Source organism: Dioscorea cayenensis, chromosome 20, assembly GCF_009730915.1.
Source record: "Dioscorea cayenensis subsp. rotundata cultivar TDr96_F1 chromosome 20, TDr96_F1_v2_PseudoChromosome.rev07_lg8_w22 25.fasta, whole genome shotgun sequence".
Taxonomy (NCBI): domain Eukaryota; kingdom Viridiplantae; phylum Streptophyta; class Magnoliopsida; order Dioscoreales; family Dioscoreaceae; genus Dioscorea; species Dioscorea cayenensis.
In genome coordinates, this window is record NC_052490.1 from 25,368,001 (window position 1) to 25,375,582 (window position 7,582).

The 7,582-nt window shown below is 36.2% G+C and overlaps 1 non-coding gene across 1 annotated transcript; it reads right to left on the reverse strand.

The window, feature by feature from the left end:
• Positions 1-6,735: 6,735 nt before the first annotated feature.
• On the reverse strand, positions 6,736-6,842 carry LOC120252337. The gene has a single exon (XR_005533876.1). It is a non-coding gene; the product is annotated as a small nucleolar RNA R71 (small nucleolar RNA).
• Between the last annotated feature and the right edge of the window lie 740 nt (positions 6,843-7,582).

Sequence of the window (7,582 nt, forward strand, 5' to 3'; positions counted from 1 at the left end):
CCAAGAAAAATGCTCTAAGCGGATTCGCTAGCATATAGAAAACACTGGATTAGGGTTTTGATTAGGGTTTTGATAAGGATTTTGATTGAAACATAAGAGATATTCTGAAAAGTTTCGAAAACATAGCATTCTGGTTTTGATTGAAAATTAGGAGACATTATTATAAGAAAAGGAAAAGGATTATGGTTTCAAAAATTCCATTAGGGTTTACTTTTTGAATAAAACATAATTTTGCTTGCCAATACCCCTCAAAACATTATGATTGAAAGAAAACATAGGACTTTTCTTTTACTTGCTTGAATAAAACATAATTTTTGATTGAAAGATAAGAGATATTGTGAAAAGGAAACATAGGATTAGGGTTTTGATTAAAAAACTAAGAGGCATTAAGGAAACAAAACAGAGGGTTAGCATTTTGATAGGAAAATATGAGGCATTCCTAAAAGAAAATATCGGAATAGGGTTTTGATTAAAAATTAGCAGACATTCTCAAAACAAAAGATGGGATTATTGTTTCGATTAAAAATAAAGAGAAATTCTAAAAAGAAAACAAAGGATTGAGGTTCTCATTCAAAACTAAAAAATAGGACACATTATTAAAAGAAAACAGAGGATTAGTGTTTTGATTAAAGAATAGGAGATATTATGGAAAAATAAAACATAGGATAAGGACTAGGATTTTTATTCAAAAATAGGAGACATTACTAAAATAACACATAGAATTAGGTTTTTGATTTAAAGAAAGGAGACATTATGAAAATAAAACATAGGAATATTGTTTTGATTCAAATATATCAAACATTCTGAAAAGAAAATATAGGATTAGGGTTTTGATTCAAAAATATTAGACAATAAAAAATAGGAGACATTCCAAAATGAACAACAAAAGATTAGGGTTTTGATTAAAAAATAGTAGGCATTCTGGAAAGAAAACATACGATTAGGATTTTTACACAAAAATAGGAGGCATTATTAATAGAAAACATGGAGTAGGTTATTGATTCAAATGTAGTAGTCATTGTGAAAAGAAAACAGAGGATTAGAGCTTTGATTGAAAATAGGAATCATTACTATAAGAAAACATAGGATTAGTGGTTTGAATGAAAATAGAAGTCATTACTATAAAAAAACATAGGATTAAGATTCTGATTAAAAAATATTAGAAATTCCAAAAAAAATGTAGGATTAGGGTGTTGATTGAAAAATATGGGACATTAAAAAAAAGCATATGATTATAGTTTTTATTCAAAATATGAGACATTACTATAAGATAACATAGGATTAGGGTTTTGATTAAAAACTAAAAAATAGGTGGCATTTCCAAAAGAAGAGAAAGGAATAGGGGTTTGATTTAAAAATAGCGAAGATTTCCAAAAGAAAAAATAAGATTAGTGTTTTGATTAAAAAATAAGAGGCAATCAGAGAAGAAAACATACGATTATGATTTTTATTCAAAAATAGCAGACATTCACAAAAAAAATGAGACATTTCGAAAAGAAAACATAGGATTTAAGCTTTGATTGAAAGATAGGATTAGTAATGTTTTCTTTTATAAATGTCTCCTTTTCTTCAAAAATATGAGACATTTTGAAAAGAAAACATAAGATTAGGATTAGGATTTTAATTGAAAAATAGGGAAAGCAGGAGAGTCATGTCTCCATGATTATCTCTGAATTGAAGCTCCTTTGCTATTTAGGGGAACCACCGTCCTCGTGTACCTTTCACAACCGTGCTCAAGCAGAGCACGGGTAGAGCATGATCGTGCTCTCCTACTGATTTTCTCTGGATGACACTTAGCTGATTCTCCACAAAGATGAAAGGAAATCATGGTGCAATCACCCCCTTTCTTTGGACATGTTCACCCAGAAAAGTTCTTTATATTGCCTAGATCTAGGTTTTGGAAGCGGAGGCTAGTTAAGGGTTTTTTGCTCCAACTTTGGGTGATCATTAGGAATGATGATCAGTCTTCACCACACCACCTAGGGAGATTAAGGTTGAGTTAGAGGCACTGTAGAAGTGGAGTTAGCTCATCCATGATGCTTTGGAAGCACAACTGAAGGGATTTTGTAAAAGGGGAGAGTTGTGATTTCTCACCTTAGTGCATTTATTTCTTCCTCTATGTTTTATGAATTCATGAGGGGCTAACCGTTCCATGGTACCCTGAGATGCTAAACTGTGTTGTTTAGTATACTTTGAATTTCTTATTTTTAATTTGAATGGAGTTTTATTGGGTAGTTGCTTTGTAAAACTTGGCGTGTCTTGATTACCTAGTTGTGATTATTTTGTGTAGTTGGAAAACTCAACATGTATGAGACCCATAGTTACAATAGTAACTTGGCATACTTGAGAATTCTAGATGTGACATTACTTTTGATTGCCCACAAGAACCTTAGAATGTACCTGATAGACATTAGAAGCAAGTCAATACACTAAAGCACATAGGGATTGTCATAGGGAATTATTTTCTTATTGTTAAAATCTAAACCCTAGTCTACCTGTTAGTTCCATCCATTTTTCTTTACTTTGTTTAGTTAATCTTTCTACCAACGATCTTTTGTTTGACTAGAGATTATAAGATCAACTAGTGCTAGAAGTCGAGTCCCTGTGGTTCAACAACGCTATCCCTTACGGGGTACCACTTTATCACTTGTTACGATCCGTACACTTGAGAAGAGTGCAATCAAGTTATTGGCGCTGTTGCCGGGGACTAGAAAATTTTAGGAAAATTAGGGTTCTAGTAATCTAGTCTTTTTTAATTTATTTATATCTTGTGAATACTTGTCTTCTTTTATTTTACCATTTGTTCTTTATTCTCCCTTTAAATTTTGTTTATAGCCAATATGGAAGAGTTATCGCCTTCATTAAGGAGTCATTCTTACTCTGCCAACCACCAGGATTGGAACATTAATGTACATTAAGATGAGCATAGTTTGGAAGATGTGATATCTGATGCTCATGAGTAGACGACACGATTCAATCAGTTCATGAGCACAAAACTGATGTTTCCTAGATAAAATCAGTGACGAGAATTAAATGCGGAACAGGTGATGTCAACCTTTATTGGTATGAACAACGTATTGACTTATTGAGAGGATGACACTATCGAATTCATGGATAAAGAACTCAACCATAGTTTACAACCAGAAGGTTTCGTAGAATAAATGGGCATTAATCATCGGGTTAGAGATATTAGGGCAACATCAGACACTATATTAGTTGAATGTCCATACATTGAGCTTAAGGAATTGCTCGGACATTTAGAGTATGTATTCTTGGAGGAGAACTCCAAACTCCTAGTCATCATATCTTCAATGCTGGAAGTAAGTCAATAGGAACTATTAGTGGCAACGTTACGCAGCCATAAGAGGGTGATCACTTGGAGCATTTTGATATTAAAGAAATTAATTCATATTTTTACACTTATAAAATTCTGATAAAAGATAATATCAAACCAAAAGTTCAACCCCAAAGGAGATTGAATACAAACATGATGGAAGTAGTAAAAAAAGGAGGTGAAAAAAACCTTTTGGATGCTGGGATAATTTATCCAATTTCAGACAGTCCTTGGGTTAGTCCAATTCAAGTGGTTAAAAAGTAGGGTTGACAGTGGTTTCAAATGAACAAAGTGAATTGATTCTAACAAGAATGGTAATTGGATGGATAGTGTGTATAGATTATCGAAAACTAAATGATGCTACATCCAAGGATAATTTCCTTTTGACATTAGTTGATCAAATGTTGGAACGACTTTCTGGACACATGTATTACTATTTCTTCGATGGGTCTCCTGAAATAAGGAAAAGGCCACTTTCACTTGTCCTTATGGCACATTTTCTTACAGGAGAATGCCTTTTGGATTGTGTAATGCACCGGTAACTTTTCAGAGGGTGCATGATGTTGATCTTTGATGAGTACATTTGGGACATTATGGAGGTCTTTATGTATGATTTATCAATTTTTGGGGATTCTTTAGAGGGATGTTTCATAATCTAGAATGAGTCCTTTAAAGATGTGAAGAAACTAATTTGGTACTCAACTAGGGGAAATGTCATTTCATAGTAAGTGAAGGGATAGTCTTGGGCATTAAATTTCTTTTGAAGGGATCAAGGTGGACAAGGCAAAGCTCAAAACAATTGAAAAACTTTCGCCTCCAATCTCCACTAAGCATATTTAAAGTTTCCTTGGCCACATTAGTTTATACTTGCAGTTTATCAAGGATTTCTCAAAAATTTCCAAACCTATGACTAAATTATTAGAGAAATACACAGCTTTTCATGTAGATCAAGAATATGTGAAGGCTTTTTAATTAGCGAAAGAAAACTTAACCCAAGCTCCCATCATGAAAGCATCTGACTAGAGTCATCCTTTTGAACTTATGTGTGATTCATGTGAGTGGGCAGTTGGGATGGTGTTGGGGCAAAATTCAACAAGCAATTCCACTGGATTTCCTATGTAAGCAAGATGCTCAATCAAGCTCAAGAAAATTACAACACTATATAAAAAGAGCTATTAACCATAGTCTATGCTTTTGATAAATTATGATCTTATTTGGTACTATCCAAAGTCGTGGTGTACACCGACCATGAAGCACTCAGATACCTCCTTTAAAAAATTGATGCTAAACCCCGGTTGATTAGGTGGATTCTTCTTCTAACAAGAATTTGACATGAAATTCGAGATAAGAAGATCTCGGAGAATGTGGTGGCAGACCACTTATCATGCCTTAAATATACTAAGGAGAGGAAATTGTAGCACAGAGAAATTGAAGATGCCTTCCTCGAGGAACGCCTCTACATAGTTTAAGGGAAATCCACTCAAAATGATGGCAGCCGTTGGTTCACTGACTTTGCAAACTACATTGTGGGATACATCATTCGTTCCAATTTTTACTATCAACAACAAAAGAAATTTTTGTCCGATGTAAAGCACTATTTTGTCCTGACCTAATAGTGCAGCGTTGTGTCTTGCACACACCAAGATGGGAAATTTTCAGGAATTGTTACTCAGGAGTGATAGGGGGTACATCAGTGCATATCGCACAGCAGAGAAAGCTCTAGAAGTCGGTTTCTACTGGCCAACGGTATTCATGGGTGTCTAGAAATTTGTTACCACCTGTGACCAATGCTAGAGGAGTGGAAATTTTTCCAAGCTTCGATGAAATGAAACAGACTCCTATTTAGTAGTGTGAAGTGTTTGATGTTAGCAACATTGATTTCATGGGACCATTTCCAAATTCGAATCAGAACAAGTATGTACTGGTGGCAGTAGACTATGATTCCAAATGAGGCGAAGCACAGGTACTCCCTATGATTGATGCAAGAGTGGTAGTTAAATTCTTGAAAAACCTTTTCTTCACAGTTTGACACTCCAAGAGCAATTACCAATGATCGAGGAAAACACTTTTACAATGATTAGTTTGAAAAGGTGATGAAGATATATGGCGTTAACCATCGCATTGCCATAGCTTGCAATCCCAAAACTAGTGGTCAAGTTGAAGCCACAATTCAAGAATTAAAATGGATTCCCAAAAAGATCATGCATTATAATAGATAGGATTGGTCTAAACTATTAGATGATGCTCTTTGGGCTTATTGAACAGCTAACAAAACTTCAACAGGGCATAGGCCGTGTTGAGCCCGAAAAGTTCTTTTTTATTTCCTAGAACTAAAATTTTGGAAGGGAGGCTAGTCGAGGTTTTCTTTATCCAACTTTAAGTGATCATCAAGAATGATGATCGATCTTCACCACACCATCTAGGTTGATCAAGGTTGATCATCCATGTTGCATGATAGCCCTTCAAGGGGATCCACATCCATAGACCTTTGCATCTCATTGATTTTCTTGCTTGCTTATTACTTGTTCTCTCTAATTTGTCATAACCTTGTTTTTAGTTTTAATTGCATTTAGTAGAGTAAAATCCATCACTTGAGATCTTAGGCTAGATAATAGCTCGAGAAGGAGTAATAGGAGATCCTTAGCCCCGTGGAATACGATCCTCGTGTCTTCGCATGAGGTATTACTTGGCGATCCCGTACACTTGCGTGGTAGCAATCAAGTTTTTGGCGCCGTTGCCAGGGGATCTTTAATGAATTCTAGGAAACTTTTAGATTATTACTCTGGCCATTTCATTCTTTACTCATTTTTTTTATTTATTGTTATTTTTATTTCCCTTTAATCTTAACTTTCTATCATCTTTCTCAGTTTTGCAGGGTAATGTGCATGACACGCTCAAATCCATTGACATTGATTACACCGGATAGTGAAATTGAAAGAACTCTGCATCGGAGATTGAGAGAGGTTGGTGAAGGATCGGGTTCGCAGAACATTGAAATTGAGGATAGAGAGTCTTCAATCATGGCCGAAGAGCGACGCACTCTATCCGAATATGAAAGACCCCAATTTATGGGAGATGATTTTAGTGTTCAAGCACAGACCGTGGCATCCAACAACTTTGAGATTAAAGCAAGTACATTCGGCATGGTCCAGAACTCGGTTGAATTCAATGGTCTAGCAAATGAAGATGCACATGACCACCTTTCCCGGTTCCTCCAAATTTGCTCTACATTCAAGATTAATGGGGTGTCCGACGATGCGATCCATTTGAAACTATTTCCATTCAGTTTGAGAGACAGAGCTTATCGTTGGCTTACATCATTGTCTCTGGGGTCTATTAAAACATGGAAGGATATGGTTGAGAATTTCCTTGGGAGATATTTTCCGCCAAGCAAAGCGGCGAAGTTGAGGTAAGAAATTTCAGCCTTTAAACAAGGGGAGTCTGAAACATTGTTTGAAACCTATGAGAGATTCAAGGATCTCCTTAGAAGGTGCCCCCACCATGGTTTTGCCTCATGGATGCGAGTCCAAATAATTTATAATGGGCTAAATTATTCTACTCGCCAACTCATTGAGTCTATGGCAAGCAATGAATCACATTGGGCCTCAAGAGGATCTACACAAAAGACTGCTGGGCTTTACGAAGTTAGTAGCAATGATGCCTTGGCCGTGAAAGTTGATGTGTTGACTCGAAAGCTTGATTTTCTTTATGGACAGTAGTTCGAGGTCAGAATATGTGATGAATTGTAGCACTTGTGGTGGTGGGCATGATGCAGCCCAATGTCCAATTGTTAGCTCCTCAGTTGCGTCCATTGAGAATGTTGACTATATTGGAAGGCAACGAAGTCAAGGGAACCCGTATAGCTCAACTTACAATCTAGGGTGGAAGAACCACCCAAATTTTTCATAGAACCAAGGCCAACAGCAACAAAGAGGTGCACCATCTCAAGGATCTCAATTCCAACAACCAGCCTTGGAGAGGAAGTTCTCCACTGAACAGGTTCTTGCCAAGTTCATGCTCAGTACCAATGACAGGTTCAATAGTCTAACTAGTAGCATGGATGCACAATTTGGCAAGGTTAATGCTCAACTCACTCAGCATACCAAACAATTCAGTGAGATAGGTTCTGTTTTGAGAAACCTCCAAGCTTCTGTGAAATCTCTTGAGCATCGACTGGGGGAACTCGCGAAGGCACAATCTGAACATCCTCTACGTTGTCTTCCAGGCAACACAGAAGACAATCCAAGG